At 40.1% G+C, this 21,070-nt stretch overlaps 1 protein-coding gene across 2 annotated transcripts in view; it reads left to right on the top strand.

Annotated features, from left to right (window-relative positions):
• Positions 1-21,070, top strand: part of bmpr1ba (bone morphogenetic protein receptor, type IBa) — a 210,589-nt gene that overhangs the window by 39,778 nt on the left and 149,741 nt on the right. The window contains exon 2 of one of the 2 annotated variants that reach the window (XM_061933451.2): positions 15,554-15,613. The exons of the other annotated variant lie outside the window; for it this stretch is intronic. The gene's annotated coding sequence lies outside the window, so the exon portion shown is untranslated. The remainder of the gene's footprint in view (positions 1-15,553; positions 15,614-21,070) is intronic. 2 annotated transcript variants of the gene reach the window in all.

Raw genomic sequence — 21,070 nt, 5'->3', positions numbered from 1 at the left:
TTAATCTGGCCCTTGAGGCAATATCAAATTAACATTAGAGCTGGCCCGCCGGTATTATACAGCGGCTAATACTCATACTTGCCAACACTCCCGATTTTCCCGGGAGACTCCCGAATTTCAGTGCCCCTCCCGAAAATCTCCCGGGGCAACCATTCTACCGATTTCCACCCGGTCAACAATATTGGGGTCTTTAGCGTCTTCTACAACCTGTTGTCACGTACGCTTTTCCTCCATACAAACAGCGTGCCGGCCCAGCCACACAATATATGCGGTTTTATGTGAAGTGAATTCCATGCATACTTGATCAACAGTCATACAGGTCACACTGAGGGTGGCCGTATAAACAACTTTAACACTGTTAGGGCTGCAACAACTAATCGATTAAATCAATTAAAATCGATTATAAAAATAGTTGGTGATTAATTTAGTCATCGATTCGTTGGATCTATGCTATGCGCATGCGCAGAGGCAATTTTTTTAAATTAATTTTTTTATTTTATTTATTTATTTTTTATTTTATTTTTTTAAATAAACCTTTATTTATAAACTGCAACATGTACAAACAGCTGAGAAACAATAATCAAAATAAGTATGGTGCCAGTATGCTGGTTTTTTTTTTCCAATAAAATACTGGAAAGGATAGACATGTAGTTTGTCTCTTTCATCCGATTATTAATCGATTAATCGACAGATTAATCGATTATCAAATTAATCCTTAGTTGCAGCCCTAAACACTGTTACAAATATGCGCCACACTGTGAACCCACACCAAACAAGAATGACAAACACATTTCGGGAGAACATCCGCACCGTAACACAACAGAACAAATACCCAGAAACCCTTGCAGCACTAACTCTTCCGGGACGCTAAAATATACACCCCCCCCACTACCACCTGTGGAAAAAGTTAATGTTGATATTTACCTCAGAAAGGCTGCAAATAGAAAAGAGGCATTACATTTTTTATTTAAATTTTTATTTTATATACCATTGATGTTTTTTCGTTTGTTTTTTGAAAGTTTATTTTGCACTATTTAGTTAAATAACCGTTGCTTGTTCCATATTCAGTGTTAAAGCAAATCAGTGTATCAAACTGAGCAATAATTAACGTTTTATTCATGCACTTTCTCTTGCTACTTCAAGGCTTGAATGTTTGATTCATTCATTATTGTTATTTTATTTTCAAATGTATTATTAGCCTGTGGAAGAAGTTTATTTTGATATTTACCTCAGAAGGCTGCAAATAGAAAAGAGGCATTCAATTTGTATTTAAATTGTATTTGATATGCCATTGATATTTTTTTATTATTATTATTTGAAACTCGATTTTCCATGTCACTATAAAGTTATACAAGCCTTGCTTGTTCAATATTCAATGCAAAACTTGTCTGGGTCCCTATTAAAATGTTAATTTGTTCAACCTTGGCCCGCAGCTTTGTTCAGTTTTAAATTTTGGCCCACTCTGTATTTGAGTTTGACACCCCTGACATAGACAAACCAAACCATTGCTCTTTATAAAAAATATATATGTACACCCAATAATAATGAATTGGGCTATTTTACATAATGAAATTCACGGTATTCTCCTGCATATTTTATTAAAACTGTCTCGACGTTGAGGATCAGTGGGTCGGAATAAGGAGACAGGCGGCTGTTGCCATGGAAACCTTTAAATCACCATCTTCTGTGTTGTTTCTCACACAGCTCTACAAAAACACCCGCTGTAACTTAAGGATATTTTTCCCCAATTTGTCCATAATTTTTTTGATACATATCTTTAGGGGACTCACGTGCAAAACATGATTGCAGGGTCACAGGCGGGTGGGACATAGCAACTGAGTCTAAGAATGATCAAAAATGATATCCATATTACATGTATACCAGCATGTCTTCTAAAGCATTTTGATATGGGGCGTCCTAAATATAATTCACTGTATGTGAGTCCTGTATGTCAGTGGTCCCCAACCTTTTTTGCACCACAGACCGGTTTTATGTAGGCATTATTTCCAGGGACCGGTTTTCCACTTATGCCAGATAAATACAGCAAAAATAAGTGCATGAAAAATAGAACTCACTATAACACTAAATTAGTGGGAGCTCTGGACTTGTTTCTTTGCAATGAGATGCAGATGGAAATCAGCCTTTGGCTACAATCTGTCACATTTATATTTTAAATGCTCATTTATGTGCATTGTATCATGTCACAAAGTTATAACAAATGACAACTCCCTATAAGGAAATGTGTTATACATCTATGAACAAGCTTATTGGTATGTCAATTGGGAGAGGCCAAAGTTAAATTGGAGAAAAAGCAGTCGTTTGTAAATTATTTTATGTTTCTCTGCGGCCTGGTAGCAAATGCGTCACGGACCGGTACCCGATGGTTGGGGACCACTGCTGTATGTGACTACTTAATCTTCTTAAAGGGGAAGTGCATTTTTTTTTGAAATTATGCATATTGTTCACAATCATTATGAAAGGACATGACGACGGATGTAATAATAATTTAAAAAAGTGTTCTTGTCATGACTTGGTCTTGTGTGTATGCTTTTCCGGGATGCAACGGAAAGTTGGCTCGGGCGAGACGGGAATGTAAGTACATTTTTATTTAAACTACAAAAACAGGAAGTAAACAAAAGGCTCGCACAATGGCGGAGAACAAACTATGAAACCAAATACTTGCACAAAGGCAAAAACTATGAACAACAAAAAACACTAACTGTGGCAATAATAAACAAAACTTACTTGGCATGGACAAAAAGGAGCAACGTGAACGATGGACATGAAAAAATAGCAGCAAGGGTCTTAAGGCTGTGTGGAGAGTGTGCAGAAGCATAAATGTGGAGATGTCGTCAGAACGACAAACTGAAGACAATGAACTTAAATACTATAGACATGATTAACGAAAACAGGTGCTTGACTCAAAATGTGAAACAGGTGCGTGACGTGACAGGTGAAAACTAATGGTTGCTATGGTGACAAAACAAAAGTGCACAAAAAGTCCAAAAACAAAAACAAAAACATGATCACACAGACATGACAATTCTAACTTGTAAATAAACTAGAGATGTCCGATGATATAGGATTGCCGATATTACCGGCCGATAAATGCTTTAAAATGTGATGTCGGAAATTATCAATATCGGTTTCAAAAAGTAAAATGTATGACTTTTTAAAACGCCGCTGTACGGAGTGGTGCACGGACGTAGGGAGAGCGGCAATAAACCTTAAAGGCACTGCCTTTGCATGCCGGCCCAATCGCATAATATCTACGGCTTTTCACACACACAAGTGAATGCAATGCACACTTGGTCAACAGCCATACAGGTCACACTGAGGGTGGCCGTATAAACAACTTTAACACTGTTACAAATATGCGCCACACTGTGAACTCACACCAAACAAGAATGAACAAACACATTTCGGGAGAACATCCGCACCGTAACACAACATAAACACAACAGAACAAATACCCAGAATCCCTTGCAGTACTAACTCTTCTGGGACGCTACAATATACACCCCCCCCCCCCCCCCCCCCCCTCCAACCCCGCCCACCTCAACCTCCTCATGTTCTCTCAGGGAGAGCATGTCCCAAATTCCAAGGCATGTTAAAAAAAAATAATACACTTTGTGACTTCAATAATAAATATGGCAGAGACATGTTGGCATTTTTTGTTTTCCATCACTTGAGTTGATTTATTTTGGAAAACCTTGTTACATTGTTTAATGCATCCAGCGGGGCATCACAACAAAATTAGGCATAATAATGTGTTAATTCCACGACTGTATATATCGGTATCGGTTGATATCGGAATCGGTAATTAAGAGTTGGACAATATCGGATATCGGCAAAAAAGCCATTATCGGACATCTCTAAAATAAACATAAATAAAAGCGGAGCCAATAGAAGATCCTCTATTCCGCCCATAAAACACAATAAAAAAAACATCCAAAACGCGTCAATAGTCCATTTACATTTTATGACTTGAATATTAACCTGAATTAGTGATATTGTTATTATAAGTGCTAATGCAGTCAAACTATTTATAACGGCGCCGTTACCACAAACTTGAGTGCCAATGTTGTGATCGACTTATCAGCTGCTTCCTCGCTTTTTTTGTCCATCAATTTTTTATTCTAAATCATAAATAATGCATCTCGCCTGGATAGTAGAAGAATGAGAATGTATTTCCACAAGTTGGTACACTCTGACAGCGAATTTAGACCCGGAAAAGGCGAAAAACGACACGAAAAGACGCTTGGCCCACACCTTTTTTCGCGAGGATTATGAGTCATTCTTCATCTAAATGGTAAAATATAAACATCCTAACGGTCCGCATCCTAATGACAGCAGACATTGTACAGTAAGTGATGTTTTATTATGTTAGTGGGCTCTCATAATGTCTGCAGGCACTAGTAATCAGTGTGTTTTTTTAAATTAAAATTGTCATGGGCCCACTAGCTGCGGAAGCTCTCCAATCAGCTAAATAGACTCAATAATGGTGACGTTTTGGTGAATATACTGAGGAATTTGTGGAAACTGAAACAATACAAAAATAATGCCATTGTAAGTTAATATTACTAACACAGACACGTGTTATCATATAAGCTTTATATGCATGAAAACACTCCTACAGACATCACAAATGGGATGGTTTTATAAGCATTGATAGTTTTAGTTGTATTGTAAATCTTACAAACGTTGCTTGGAGTGATGAATGAAGAAACCATACGAGTAGAAATCCTATGGATGACTAGAAAACACACTGCAAAATGTCAGTGTTCAAAAACAAGAAAAAACAAAACAAAAATTAGGGGTATTTTATTTGAACTAAGCAAAATTATCTGCCAATAGAACAAGAAAATTCGGCTTGTCAAGACTTTCCAAAACAAGTAAAATTAGCTATCCTCAATGAACCCAAAAATACCTTAAAAAAAGTATATTCTCACTAATAACGAGTGCACTTTTCTTGGTAGAAGAAAAAAATTAGACCTTTTTGCTCAATATGTTGAAAAATATTCTTAAATTAAGTAAATGCTAGTGCCATTATCTTGACATAATGATATGCATACATCATGATTTTTTTTTCATGTTGAAGTAAGAAATTATTACTTTAAAAAAGTAGTTTTATACTTGTGAGTGTTGATGACACAGCTTTGCAACAGCTGATATTCTAGTTTCAAGCATGTTTTACTCAATATAGGTCATCAAATCTCAGCAACAAGCTGCAATATCTTACTGAGATCATTTAGAACCAAAACCCTTAAAACAAGTAAAACACTCTAACATAAAATCTGCTTAGGGAGAAGAATGATCTTATCAGACAGAAAATAAGCAAATATCACCCTTATTTGAGATATTTAATCTTACTTAGATTTCAGTTTTTGCAGTGCGGAACGGCACTTGTACTTCAGGTTCAAAGCACTAAACCGAAGGAAATACTGTAGACGTTCACTCTGTAGCACCTGCAGTGAGCGAAGTTGTCCAAAAGATGGCGCCAAAGCGCCAATAATAACACACCTGTTCAGTGTCTCTGCTTGCGTTTAATAAAAAAATATTTTTTGAACACAAAACATTGTGGCAGTTGGCGAAGATAAATCCATAAATTAGGCGCACCGTTTTATAATCTGTAGGGTTAAAGCGTAGTTATCTGCAGGGTTAAAGCGTAGGAAAAAAGTAGCGGCCTACAGTCCGGAATTTACGGTATATCAATTTCCTTGAAAATTGTTAACTTTGACCAAAATGCAACCAAGTAAATCTCCTGTACAAAATGATTTGGTTAAGAAAATGTTGCTTCGGTTGCAGAAAATCTTTGAAATTGAAATTGAAGTTGTTTACTTGTGTGACGTCATGACATCATGTGCAAAAAGATTGTTTTAAAGGGGAACATTATCACCAGACCTATGTAAGCGTCAATATATACCTTGATGTTGCAGAAAAAAGACCATATATTTTTTTAACCGATTTCCGAACTCTAAATGGGTGAATTTTGGCGAATTAAACGCCTTTCTAATATTCGCTCTCGGAGCGATGACGTCACAATGTGACGTCACATCGGGAAGCAATCCGCCATTTTCTCACTTTCGTCGGTGTGTTGTCGGAGGGTGTAACAACACGAACAGGGACAGATTCAAGTTGCACCAGTGGCCCAAAGATGCGAAAGTGGCAAGAAATTGGACGAAATTTGTTCAAAATACGAGGGTGTGGGGAAAGCCGACGAAATGGTCAGTCGTTTGTTCCGCACACTTTACCGACGAAAGCTATGCTACGACAGAGATGGCAAGAATGTGTGGATATCCTGCGACACTCAAAGCAGATGCATTTCCAACGATAAAGTCAAAGAAATCTGCCGCCAGACCCCCATTGAATCTGCCGGAGTGTGTGAGCAATTCAGGGACAAAGGACCTCGCTAGCATGGCAAGCAATGGCGGCAGTTTGTTCCCGCAGACGAGCGAGCTAAACCCCCTGGATGTCTTGGCTCACACCGTCCCTTATGCCACCGAAGATGATCAAGAGAAGAATATCGACCCTAGCTTCTCTGGCCTGCTGACATCAACTCCAAAACTGGACAGATCATCTTTCAGGAAAAGAGAGCGGATGAGGGTATGTCTACAGAATATATTAATTGATGAAAACTTTATTCATTACTCGCGGTTTTACGTAAATGATTATACATAAACTGTGTTTACCAATAATTTAGCTTAAAAACATTTATTTGTTTCAATCATTCGAGTACATTCGGGTAGTCTTGTGTAATGCAGTATTTTGTGTCTATTTAGGTATGGTTAACCTGAGTGCTGAAATCGTGGAAAAATATATGTTCTTAACGCGCCTCTCAACTCTCAAAGTGCATGTTGTTGCCAAATGTATTTCATATGCTGTAAACCTAGTTCATAGTTGTTAGTAATTATCTTATCAGACAGTGTTAAGCCGCTGAAATCCGAGTCTGAATCTGAGCTAATGTCGCTATACCGTGCTGTTATTTCCGCCATGTTTGTTTGTATTGGCATCACTGTGTGACGTCACAGGAAAATGGACGGGTGTATATAACGATGGCTAAAATCAGGCACTTTGAAGCTTTTTTTAGGGATATTGCGTGATGGGTAAAATTTTGAAAAAAACTTCGAAAAATAAAATAAGCCACTGGGAACTGATTTTTAATGGTTTTAACCCTTCTGAAATTGTGATAATGTTCCCCTTTAAACAACAATCTGAAATACGAAAAATACAGTGTGAACGTAGCCTTGATTGACTGCGGCTCCTCCGTACTTAGTAGTAGTTGTCTCTTTTCATTGCAAGGTGGCATCAAAGACCTGTTTTTATATTACAATTCCGGGTCCACAGTGCGGGTGGGAAGCATGCGTGTGGCTCAAAGTTATGTTATGCTAGCTGAGCGAACCTGCCACATTACTCACCATCAACATGAATCCACGTTCTGTTCGCGTGTTTGCCGTTTGACAAATTCCACACATTTAATGGCAAATGTTGTTTTTTAATGGAGTCTATGGAGCCTCTGTTTTCTTGAAAAGTACTTGCAGAGTGGGTGGTATTTGGGCGTGTGGTAAATGTAGTTGGTGGGTATGTTTTTATATTTTCACTGGGTTAGCAGGTGAGAGCCCAACCCCGTAAATGGTCGGTACACTGCTGTCCAGGTTTACAGGTTGCTTACATTTTCTGTTTATTGTTCACAATACGAAGGTCCTGGGTTGGATCCATGGGCTCGGGGTCTTTCTGTGTGGAGTTTGCATGTTCTCCCCGTGACTGTGTGGGTTCCCTGCGGTTTTCTCCCCTCTAAAGACATGCACCTGGGGATAGGTTGATTGGCAACACTAAATGGTCCCTAGTGTGTGAATGTGAGTGTGAATGTTGTCTGTCTATCTGTGTTGGCCCTGTGATGAGGTGGCGACTTGTCCAGGGTGTACCCCACCTTCCGCCTGAATTCAGCTGCGATAGGCTCCAGCGCCCCCCGCTACCCCGAAAGGGACAAGCGGTAAAAAATGGATGGATGTTCCATACTGTTCTCCTTCCATATTAACAATCAGACCAGTACCCCTGGTGATAATCCAATGGATTCTGGTAATGTAAAATGACCCCTTCTTTGCCAGGTGCACTCCTTTTATTATCGAATGTGTAGTTCTGTATAACAGTACAGCAGAGGTGGGTAGTAAGCCGCTACATTTACTCCGTTACATCTACTTGAGTAACTTTTGGGATAACTTGTACTTCTAAGAGTAGTTTTAATGCAACATATTTTTACTTTTACTTGAGTATATTTATAGAGAAGAAACGCTACTTTTACTCGCTACTGATTTTTATCGATCTGTTAAAGAGGAACATTATCACCAGACCTATGTAAGCGTCAATATATACCTTGATGTTGCAGAAAAAAGACCATATTTTTTTTTAACCGATTTCCAAACTCTAAATAGGTGAATTTTGGCGAATTAAACGCCTTTCTAATATTCGCTCTCGGAGCGATCGGGAAGCAATCCGCCATTTTCTCAAACACCGAGTCAAATCAGCTCTGTTATTTTCCGTTTTTTCGACAGTTTTCCGTACCTTGGAGACATCATGCCTCGTCGGTGTGTTGTCGGAGGGTGTAACAACACGAACATTGACGGATTCAAGTTGCACCAGTGGCCCAAAGATGCGAAAGTGGCAAGAAATTGGACGTTTGTTCCGCACACTTTACCGACGAAAGCTATGCTACGACAGAGATGGCAAGAATGTGTGGATATCCTGCGACACTCAAAGCAGATGCATTTCCAACGATAAAGTCAAAGAAATCTGCCGCCAGACCCCCATTGAATCTGCCGGAGTGTGTGAGCAATTCAGGGACAAAGGACCTCGGTAGCACGGCAAGCAATAGCAGCAGTTTATTCAAGCAGACGAGCGAGCTAAACCCCCTGGATGTCTTGGCTCACACCGTCCCGAAGATGATCAAGAGAAGAATATCGACCCTAGCTTCCCTGGCCTGCTGACATGAGGGTATGTCTACAGAATATATTAATTGATGAAAATTGGGCTGTCTGCACTCTCAAAGTGCATTTTGTTGCCAAATGTATTTCATATACTGTAAACCTAGTTCATAGTTGTTAGTTTCCTTTAATGCCAAACAAACACATACCAATCGTTGGTTAGAAGGCGATCGCCGAATTCGTCCTCGCTTTCTCCCGTGTCGCTGGCTGTCGTGTCGTTTTCGTCGGTTTCGCTTGCATACGGTTCAAACCGATATGGCTCAATAGCTTCAGTTTCTTCTTCAATTTCGTTTTCGCTACCTGCCTCCACACTACAACCATCCGTTTCAATACATTCGTAATCTGTTGAATCGCTTAAGCCGCTGAAATCCGAGTCTGAATCCGAGCTAATGTCGCTAAAGCTTGCTGTTCTTTCCGCCATGTTTGTTTGTGTTGGCTTCACTATGTGACGTCACAGGAAAATGGACGGGTGTTTATAACGATGGTTAAAATCAGGCACTTTGAAGCTTTTTTTAGGGATATTGTGTGATGGGTGAAATTTTGAAAAAAACTTCAAAAAATATAATAAGCCACTGGGAACTGATTTTTAATGGTTTTAACCATTCTGAAATTGTGATATTGTTCCCCTTTAATGCACGCTTTGTTTGTTTTGGTTTGTCAGACAGACCTTCAAAGTAGGATCTATCGCTTGCCTGCGTTTCACCAATCAAATGCAGTCACTGGTGACGTTTGACTCCGTTTCACCAATCAAATGTAGTCACTGGTGACGTTTCACCAATCAAATGCAGTCACTGGTGACGTTTGACTCCGTTTCACCAATCAAATGCAGTCACTGGTGACGTTTCACCAATCAAACTGCAGTCACTGGTGACGTTTGACTCCATTTCACCAATCAAATGCAGTCACTGGTGACGTTTCACCAATCAAATGCAGTCACTGGTAATGTTTGACTCCGTTTCACCAATCAAATGCTGTCACTGGTGACGTTTGACTCCGTTTCACCAATCAAATGCAGTCACTGGTGACGTTTCACCAATCAAATGCAGTCACTGGTGACGTTTGACTCCGTTTCACCAATCAAATGAAGTCACTGGTGACGTTTGACTCCGTTTCACCAATCAAATGCAGTCACTGGTGATGTTTGACTCCGTTTCACCAATCAAATGCAGTCACTGGTGACGTTTGACTCCGTTTCACCAATCAAATGAAGTCACTGGTGACGTTTGACTCCGTTTCACCAATCAAATGCAGTCACTGGTGATGTTTGACTCCGTTTCACCAATCAAATGCAGTCACTGGTGACGTTTGACTCCGTTTCACCAATCAAATGCAGTCACTGGTGACGTTTGACTCCGTTTCACCAATCAAATGCAGTCACTGGTGACGTTTCACCAATCAAATGCAGTCACTGGTGACGTTTGACTCCGTTTCACCAATCAAATGCAGTCACTGGTGATGTTTGACTCCGTTTCACCAATCAAATGCAGTCACTGGTGACGTTTGACTCCGTTTCACCAATCAAATGCAGTTACTGGTGACGTTTGACTCCGTTTCACCAATCAAATGCAGTCACTGGTGACGTTTGACTCCGTTTCACCAATCAAATGCAGTCACTGGTGACGTTTCACCAATCAAATGCAGTCACTGGTGACGTTTGACTCCGTTTCACCAATCAAATGCAGTCACTGGTGATGTTTGACTCCGTTTCACCAATCAAATGCAGTCACTGGTGACGTTTGACTCCGTTTCACCAATCAAATGCAGTCACTGGTGACGTTTGACTCCGTTTCACCAAATAAATGCAGTCACTGGTGATGTTTGACTCCGTTTCACCAATCAAATGCAGTCACTGGTGACGTTTGACTCCGTTTCACCAATCAAATGCAGTTACTGGTGACGTTTGACTCCGTTTCACCAATCAAATGCAGTCACTGGTGACGTTTGACTCCGTTTCACCAATCAAATGCAGTCACTGGTGACGTTTCACCAATCAAACTGCAGTCACTGGTGACGTTTGACTCCATTTCACCAATCAAATGCAGTCACTGGTGACGTTTCACCAATCAAATGCAGTCACTGGTAATGTTTGACTCCGTTTCACCAATCAAATGCTGTCACTGGTGACGTTTGACTCCGTTTCACCAATCAAATGCAGTCACTGGTGACGTTTCACCAATCAAATGCAGTCACTGGTGACGTTTGACTCCGTTTCACCAATCAAATGAAGTCACTGGTGACGTTTGACTCCGTTTCACCAATCAAATGCAGTCACTGGTGATGTTTGACTCCGTTTCACCAATCAAATGCAGTCACTGGTGACGTTTGACTCCGTTTCACCAATCAAATGAAGTCACTGGTGACGTTTGACTCCGTTTCACCAATCAAATGCAGTCACTGGTGATGTTTGACTCCGTTTCACCAATCAAATGCAGTCACTGGTGACGTTTGACTCCGTTTCACCAATCAAATGCAGTCACTGGTGACGTTTGACTCCGTTTCACCAATCAAATGCAGTCACTGGTGACGTTTCACCAATCAAATGCAGTCACTGGTGACGTTTGACTCCGTTTCACCAATCAAATGCAGTCACTGGTGATGTTTGACTCCGTTTCACCAATCAAATGCAGTCACTGGTGACGTTTGACTCCGTTTCACCAATCAAATGCAGTTACTGGTGACGTTTGACTCCGTTTCACCAATCAAATGCAGTCACTGGTGACGTTTGACTCCGTTTCACCAATCAAATGCAGTCACTGGTGACGTTTGACTCCGTTTCACCAATCAAATGCAGTCACTGGTGACGTTTCACCAATCAAATGCAGTCACTGGTGACGTTTGACTCCGTTTCACCAATCAAATGCAGTCACTGGTGATGTTTGACTCCGTTTCACCAATCAAATGCAGTCACTGGTGACGTTTGACTCCGTTTCACCAATCAAATGCAGTCACTGGTGACGTTTGACTCCGTTTCACCAAATAAATGCAGTCACTGGTGATGTTTGACTCCGTTTCACCAATCAAATGCAGTCACTGGTGACGTTTGACTCCGTTTCACCAATCAAATGCAGTTACTGGTGACGTTTGACTCCGTTTCACCAATCAAATGCAGTCACTGGTGACGTTTGACTCCGTTTCACCAATCAAATGCAGTCACTGGTGACGTTTCACCAATCAAATGCAGTCACTGGTGACGTTTGACTCCGTTTCATCAATCAAATGCAGTCACTGGTGATGTTTGACTCCGTTTCACCAATCAAATGCAGTCACTGGTGACGTTTGACTCCGTTTCACCAATCAAATGCAGTCACTGGTGACGTTTGACTCCGTTTCACCAATCAAATGCAGTCACTGGTGACGTTTGACTCCGTTTCACCAATCAAACAGAGTCGGGCGGTCATGCGATTAACTGCACATAAAGTTTCAGCGGCAAACAACGACAACGACGGCAGAGACAACAACGAACGCAAACACCCCTGGCCTCACATAAAATCGATGTTCACGCTTCACACAACCAAAAAACAGTTATGTAATGCGTTGTCGTATGTGTCTCCCCAAACAAGTGGACATTTCAGCTTACATCAAAATCAGAATCAGAATCAGAATCGGAATCGTTTTATTGCCATTGTTTGAGAACGGGTTCACAAACTAGGAATTTTTCTTGGTGCAATCGTGCAACATAAAACACATATAACACAGATTTGGTAATAACAAGAGCTGTAACTGAGCTATCAGATCTTGTTACAGACTTAGAAGGAATTCTAGGGAGCTACTGTTAGGAGTTATTGTTCATGTGCCTGATGGCCGAGGGGAAAAAACTGTTCAGGTGGCGGGAGGTGTGGGTCTGGATGGACCGTAGTCTCCTGCCTGAGGGGAGAGGGGAGAATAGTGTGTGTCCAGGGTGAGAAGAGTCAGCTGTTACATGAACTCAACGTCAAATTTGAGGAAGCACATCGCAGTAAGTAACGTTAGTCGATTTTTTGGCTGTCACCGTAGGCTGATGTTAGCTTCCCTGCTATGAATCACTGTCAAATGTACATCGTGTGGGTATCATTTATTAACGCACTGCAGCCTCATAGACAGACAGAGACACACACACACACACACTCACACATGCATACAAACACCAATCAGAAGTGCACAGTGTGTTCTCAGGTGCAGTATAGTTTGCGTAAAGACTAACTTGTTATTTTCCTTTGTATTCTCTGCCTACTTGAGCCTATGGTGCTGTTAAGTTATTGTGGCTCAATTTGTCTTAATTTGTATTTATTTTTAATGTATTATTATTTCATATATTATTGTTTTAGTTGCTTAAGAGATATTCCTGGCTCTGAATTTGTTCATTGCTATTTTTATGTTTTTGTGCATTATTTGTTGCCGTCATCATTAAACGAATATGTTACTCATCAGTTATTCAGTGTCATGTCTTGGTGATCATGTTTAGTTTGGCTATGTTCTGTTTGGTTTTTGCACTCTGTCAGTTCCTGTTTTTTCACTCCCTGTTTTGTTTCCATGACTACCAATCAGTTCACCTGTCCTCACGACTCACGCACCTGATTCATTTGAACTCACGCACCTGTTTTCAATCACCACATGACTATTTAAGCCTGTCATTTTCTGTTGGTCGGCCTGGCGACATCACATTCATGCTCTGCACTCTTGACGCGCTGCTTACTCTGTCCAGGTCATAGTTCATGCTGCTCTTTTCTTGCGCCTTTTGTTTATACTTTTTATAGTCTATTATTAAATCATGTATTTAACTTCACGGTCCAATTCTTATGCATCTCGGGAAAACAAACCACGTCAAAGTCCAAGTCTTGACACTCAGTACTTGAGTAGTTTTTTCACAGCATACTTTTTACTTTTTCTCAAGTAAATATTTGGGTGACTACTCCTTACTTTTACTTGAGTAATAAAACTGTAAAGTAACAGTACTCTTACTTGAGTACAATTTCTGGCTACTCTACCCACCTCTGCAGTACAGTAACAGTAACACGTACTGTACATATACCTGATGTTAGTTACAACTGAACAGCTTCATACATGCAAGCTTCCTCCGTTGATAAGATAAGGTTAAGTACATTACAATAAAAGTGTCATCTATTGAGTCCATTTCGCTGCAGGTGGTGTCTCTACCTGTCAGTGCTTTTATTGGCAAAGAGAGAAATGACAGTTTTCAGCAGCTGAGTGAAAAAAAGGGATTTGGAAGCTAATCCGTCTCGCTGATCCTTTTCGGAACAGCCGAGCATTGAGGCACGCCGCCGGGCTCCTGCCTTGACAGGTCTGCTTTTGATACCTGACGAGCGGCAAAAAAACCGCCATCCCGCCATCCCTCCTTTTTGTTTTTTCAACTTCTTCCAACATGTCTTAAATCAAACATAATTCACTCTGAAGCTGTTTTTTTTACTCATTAATAATGACTGGATGTTACAAACAGGTGTAAGGAATAGCACTGTCTGTATATTCAATGTGTGTTTTAATTCCATACCAAAGAAAGACGTTTACCGTTGATCTTCGTGCTGTCATAATGATTGGATGTGGCCCGTCAAGTTTGTGGCAAAGAAGTGAAATGCATTAAAATATGCTTGCACTATTCAATAGACTCGATGGTACAGTGAAACCTTGTTTTACAGACTTAATTGGTTCTTGAACATGGTTCGTAAACGGAAAGGTTCGTATAGTGAAGCAGAGTTACCCATAAGAACCAATGTAAACATGAGTAATTGGTTCTTGCCTTGACAAAAGTCCCTATTTAGTGTGTGTGTGTGTATATATATATGTATATATATATATATATATATATATATATATATATATATATATATATATATACATACAGTATATATAAATAAAATAAATACTTGAATTTCAGTGTTCATTTATTTACACATATACACACATAACACTCCTCTACTCATTGTTGTATTTGAAAGTGCAATGCTTTGCAGCCAGAAGCACAGCCTTTGAAGGAGCATAGGTATGGGCAGCATCTGTGAAAGTTAATTTGCAGGAAATGAGTGAGTTTAGGGTTGAATTGTCCATCCTCGTTCTATTCTCTGTCACTCGTCGTCGCCGTGATTGTCTCTTCTTCGTTCTTCTGCTTCGTCTCCTTCTTGTTGTGTGTGCAGTTGTGCACTCTCCAAAAGCTGTAGTTGTTATAACGTGACTGGGCCGGCACGCTGTTCATATGAAGGAAAAGCGGACGTGACGACAGGCTGTCCTCACTCAGGTCCGCACGGACCTGGAGGGGGCGTGCCTTAAGTCCGGCTGGAAATCGGGAGAATGGTTGTCCCGGGAGATTTTCGGGAGAGGCACTGAAATTCGTGAGTCTCCCGAACACAAAACATTACACTAAATGTGTTGTCTTTCTTTTGGTCCATCCATCCATTTCTTACCGCTTGTCGCTTTCGGGGTCGCTGCACTAGGGTGGAAGGCAGTGTACACCCTGGACAAGTTGCCATGTCATCGCAGGGCCAATACAGATTCACACACTAGGGCCAATTTAGTGTTGCTAACCAGCCGATCCCCAGATGCATATGTGCAACACGTGACTGTGTATGTTTGTGTGTCTACAGAGTACGGTGGTATGTGACCATCTCCATCTGAATGTTTATGGATCCACCCTTCAAATAATGGTAAGCGTAATTCTCGCAATAATTTGATTGGCCTCCAGAGGGCGCCCTTTTAAAACCTGTCTATGAACGCAAAACACTCAGCTTGTGGGTTTGTCATCATTGACCTGTCGCTCTATCTGAGTATCTCTGTCTTCCTGTCTTTGTGCCATCCCTCTATTTCTTTTACACAGCTGTCTGTTGACTTCAGGCTCTCAGTAGCCCGTCAACAGCAGCAGAAAGTACTTAGCGGTCTAAAAGAGGCAGCAACGGGCTTTGATGTGATCCTCGTTTGGGCTGCTACTGAATCCTAAATAAACTACTGCAACGGGACACCTTTGTTTACCAGCATTGACGCACCAACAACAAGTAAAGGTTCGGCGGCGACTTACGACATGGAGATAACTGTAGTGATCAACAGGTGTACATCTTTACATACTGAAATCTTGAAGAGGCCGTTATATAGTTCTTAAGAAACTGCCCGTATAATGCCAAACATTTAAAGACTAGAAAAACACTCAGACAGGCTTTATCGACCAAATAGTAAATAATCATTAAAGTGGAGCTACGATAAACTTTTTGTTGTCTCGATCAGTGTTTTTCAACAACTGATACAGTCTAGTGTGCCGTGTGAGATGATGTAATTTCAGCTATTTGGGTTAAAAATATTTTTTTGCAAACCAGACTACCAAACTACATTTATTGTGACGTGAAAAAACAAACACTTACGTGGCAAGAAACGAGACTATGGCATGAGCAGAGTGAACAGAAGTAGACACAGCTACAACGACAAGTATAAATGACCAGTGTTGGGTTAGTTACTGAAAACCAGTAATTAGTTACAGTTACTAGTTACTTTATTTCAAAAGTAACTCAGTTACTAACTCAGTTACTTACACCAAAAAGTAATGCGTTACTGTGAAAAGTAACTATTTAGTTACTTCTTTTTTCCCCCCTTTTTTTTTAAGGCTCCCATTAATGCCCTTTTAGCCTTCATTTCAGTACTGTTATTGCACTGAAGAATAATACAATGTGTTGATCAACTTGACATGCATTTGCATCACTGAACTCTGCTAAGCAATGTGCTCTACATACAACACACAAAGACAAAGATATGTTTCAAAGGGCCAATTTATATCAGGCCAGAACAAATTGACAAAACTATTTTAAATAGCTGCAACATAATGGCACTTTAACTTTAACTTTAAGTAGATAGGATCTTTGATCCAAGACACAACTTACATTTAACTAAAATGTTATTTTCTTTGTGCTCGACAAAAGAAAAGTATTGAGAATATCTCCATGTTAAAAAACTCGACTTCTGGCTTCTCCATGATGTCTTGTTAGTTGTTATGAGAGTAGCGTATGTGTGTGTGTGTGTGGCCCTTTAAGATATGACAGCATGTGAGGTGAGTGACGTCAGTGAGTGAGTGGGCGAGAGAGGTGAGGGACCGGCGACAGTGAGTGCTTGCAGGTGCTCTAGCTTGGTGGATGGCTGTGTACAATAAAGTCACAAAGTTGCAACAAACCGCCGGTCTCGTCATTCACCCTCAGCTGTAAAGACCCACTGCCGGGTAAAGTGAAGGTTGTTAGCGCCGAAGACGTACATAGGCCCTGGAGGAACGTCTCCCCTGCGCTCCTCAACTGCGGTATGGGAGTCCCCCCCGGCCCCACCCACACAAAGCACGCCTTTTCTTTTCCACCGCTGCAATAAAACACACTCAGATCTTCTGTTTCTAGCCGATACTACATGAAAAATAACGTAAAAATAACGCAGTAACGCATCATGTAGTAACGGTAACTGAGTTACTGAATATAAAAAATAACGCGTTAGATTACCGGTACTAGTTACCGCCGAAACTAACGGCGTTACAGTAACGCGTTACTTTGTAACGCGTTAGTCCCAACACTGTAAATGACAGGTAGTAGCGACAATAATCCAGCCCTGACTGGAGGACAAAGCAGAAAAAACACTCAGGGATACAAGCAGGAAATAAAGACAAAATAAGAGCGCTAACAGGAAATAAAGACAGACACAGAGGTAAAACTAAAACATGACCAAACTGTCAGGGACCAGCCTGACAATACTCAGGAGCGACTTATGTGTGAAATTATTAACACATTACCGTAAAATATCAAATAATATTATTTAGCTCATTCACGTAAGAGACTAGACCAGGGGTCGGCAACCCAAAATGTTGAAAGAGCCATATTGGACCAAAAATACAAAAACAAATCTGTCTGGAGCCGCAAAAAATTAAAAGCCATATTACATACAGATAGTGTGTCATGAGATATAAATTGAATTAATATGACTTAAAGGAAACTAAATGAGCTCAAATATAGCTACAAGTGAGGCATAATTATGCAATATGTACATATAGCTAGCCTAAATAGCATGTTAGCATCGATTAGCTCGCAGTCATGCAGTGACCAAATATGTCTGATTAGCACTCCACACAAGTCAATAACATCAACAAAACTCACCTTTGTGGATTCATTCACAACGTTAAAAGTTTGGTGGACAACATGAGACTGAAAAAGAAGTGGCATAAAACACGTCCTAGAAACGAAAGTCGCAGAAAGATATACATGTAAACAAACTAAGGTGAGTTCAAGGACCGCCAAAATTAGTAGGACAAAACGGCGCTCGCCAAATACTCGAATCAGTGAAGCATGTTTAATATAAACAGTGTGCTTTATAGCAATTAGGGAGGTTTGTGTCATGTTTGTCCTCCTACAGAAACCATATTAAAACAAAAAATATATTTTTTTCCCCTCAACTTTTTCCGTTTTTCATAGATTTTTGAAAAAGCTCCAGAGAGCCACTAGGGCGGCGCTAAAGAGCCGCATGCGGCTCTAGAGCCGCGGGTTGCCGACCCCTGGACTAGACGTATAGGATTTCATGGGATTTAGCGATTAGGAGTGACAGATTGTTTGGTAAACGTATAGCATGTTCTATATGTTATAGTTATTTGAATGACTCTTATCATAATATGTTACGTTAACATACCAGTTGGTTATTTATGCCTCATATAACGTACACTTATTCAGCCTGTTGTTCACTATTCTTTATTTATTTTAAATTGCCTTTCAAATGTCTAGTCTTGGTGTTGGGTTTCATCAAATAAATTCCCCCACAAAATGCGACTTATACTCCAGTGTGACTTATATATGTTTTTTTTCTTCTTTATTATGCATTTTCGGCCGGTGCGACTTATAGTCCAAAAAATACGGTACCCGTTTTTATCTTTTGAAAATACATATAACGTGAAGTGGTCACCGCTGTTTTCTTTCCAGCCACTGTCAAAAATGTAATAAACGTTACATAGAGTCACCCGGTCACAACATTAGGTGCACCTTCACATCCTTAGATTGGATATTCTTACTTGGATATCCCTGCATAAAAAAAAGATGCTTTTAGCAGCATTTGCATACTTAATATGCACATGCCAAGAATGGATACAAATTACACTTTGCCCTAAATTTTCTCTGAACAAGTCGTAATGTCAAAGTCACAATGTGGTCTCCTTTTCACGTCGGAATTCAGCAGCTGATCCAATTTCGTCGTTGCCCAAGTGTTGTTGACAAATTAACACCGAAGTTTGTATTTCATAGTGTTATTTTTTTAAAGATTGAAACGGAATTTCCAGCAATATGTCCAACAGTTAGGCCTTGTCCGATTACAAAGTTTGCTCGACGATCTACAAATTATTGCCGATAAACGATATTACCGTATTTTTTGGAGTATAAGTCGCTCCGGAGTATAAGTCGCACCGGCCGAAAATGCATAATAAAGAAGGAAAAAAACATATATAAGTCGCATTTTTTGGGGAAATTTATTTGATAAAAGCCAACACCAAGAATAGACATTTGAAAGGCAATTTAAAAATAAATAAAGAATAGTGAACAACAGGCAATGATGATAAACATTTGCCATAAATTGTTAATCCTTAAAGCGGAACTGCACTTTATTTTGGAACTTCGCCTATTGTTCACAATCATTATGAGAAACAAGAAGACAAAAGGGTTTTGTATTTTTAGCTTTCCCGCCCCAAAATTGGCTCGTTTTAGGTGGCTGGCAATGCAGCTAATGGGAGCAATCAATTCTACCTCAAAATCACTTTAAAAATGCATAAAAAAACGTCAACAATTCTTACCGTATTTTTCGGAGTATAAGTCGCTCCGGAGTATAAGTCGCACCGGCCGAAAATGCATGATAAAGAAGGAAAAAAACATATATAAGTCGCACTGGAGTATAAGTCGCATTTTTGGGGGAAATGTATTTGATAAAAGCCAACACCAAGAATAGACATTTGAAAGGCAATTTAAAATAAATAAAGAATAGTGAACAACAGGCTGAATAAGTGTACGTTATATGATGCATAAATAACCAACTGGTATGTTAACGTAACATATTATGGTAAGAGTCATTCAAATAACTATAACATATAGAACATGCTATACGTTTACCAAACAATCTGTCACTCCTAATCGCTAAATCCCATGAAATCTTATACGTCTAGTCTCTTACGTGAATGAGATAAATAATATTATTTGATATTTTACGGTAATGTGTTAATAATTTCACACATAAGTCGCTCCTGAGTATAAGTCTCACCCCCGGCCAAACTATGAAAAAAACTGCGACTTACAGTCCAAAAAATACAGTATTGCCATTATTTTTTGAGACCAAATTAACCACTGATGTAATGATAATATATAATAATAATGCATGTGTATCGCTTCCAATGCAATACACTTGTACTTCTCGTATATTTTAACATTGTAATTTGAAAGTAAACATTTAAATCTCCAAGGTATATAAAACAAACGAGCCGATCATATCGGCCGATAAATGCTTTAAAATGTAATATCGGAAATTGTCGGCATCGGTTTAAAAAAGTAAAATATGACTTTTTAAAACGCCGCTGTATGGAGTGGTACACGGACGTAGGAAGAAGTACAGAGCAGTTGCGTCTCCCGGTCATACTTGCCAACCCTCCCCATTTTCCCTGGAGACTCCCGAATTTCAGTAACCCCTCCCGAAAATCTCCCGGGGCAACCATTCTCCCCATTACCACCCAGACAACAATATTGGGGGCGTGCCTTAAAGGCACTGCATTTGCGTGCCGGCCCAGTCACATAATATCTACGGCTTTTCACACACACAAGTGAATGCAATGTTGGTCAATAGCCATACAGGTCACACTGAGGGTGGCCGTATAAACAAGTTTAACACTGTTACAAATATGTGCCACACTGTGAACCCACACCAAACAAGAATGACAAACACATTTCGAGAGAACATCCGCACCGTAACACAACATAAACACAACAGAACAAATACCCAGAACCCCTTGCAGCACTAACTCTTCCGGGACGCTACAATATACACCCCCTGCTATCCCGCCCACCTCAACCTCCTCATGCTCCCAAATTCCAAGCTGCTGTTTTGAGGCATGTTAAAAAAAAATAAGG

The sequence above is a fragment of the Nerophis lumbriciformis genome, linkage group LG03, assembly GCF_033978685.3.
Source record: "Nerophis lumbriciformis linkage group LG03, RoL_Nlum_v2.1, whole genome shotgun sequence".
Classification (NCBI taxonomy): domain Eukaryota; kingdom Metazoa; phylum Chordata; class Actinopteri; order Syngnathiformes; family Syngnathidae; genus Nerophis; species Nerophis lumbriciformis.
The sequence above is the reverse complement of the archived record's forward strand: the minus strand, read 5'-3'. Positions and strand labels throughout refer to the sequence as shown.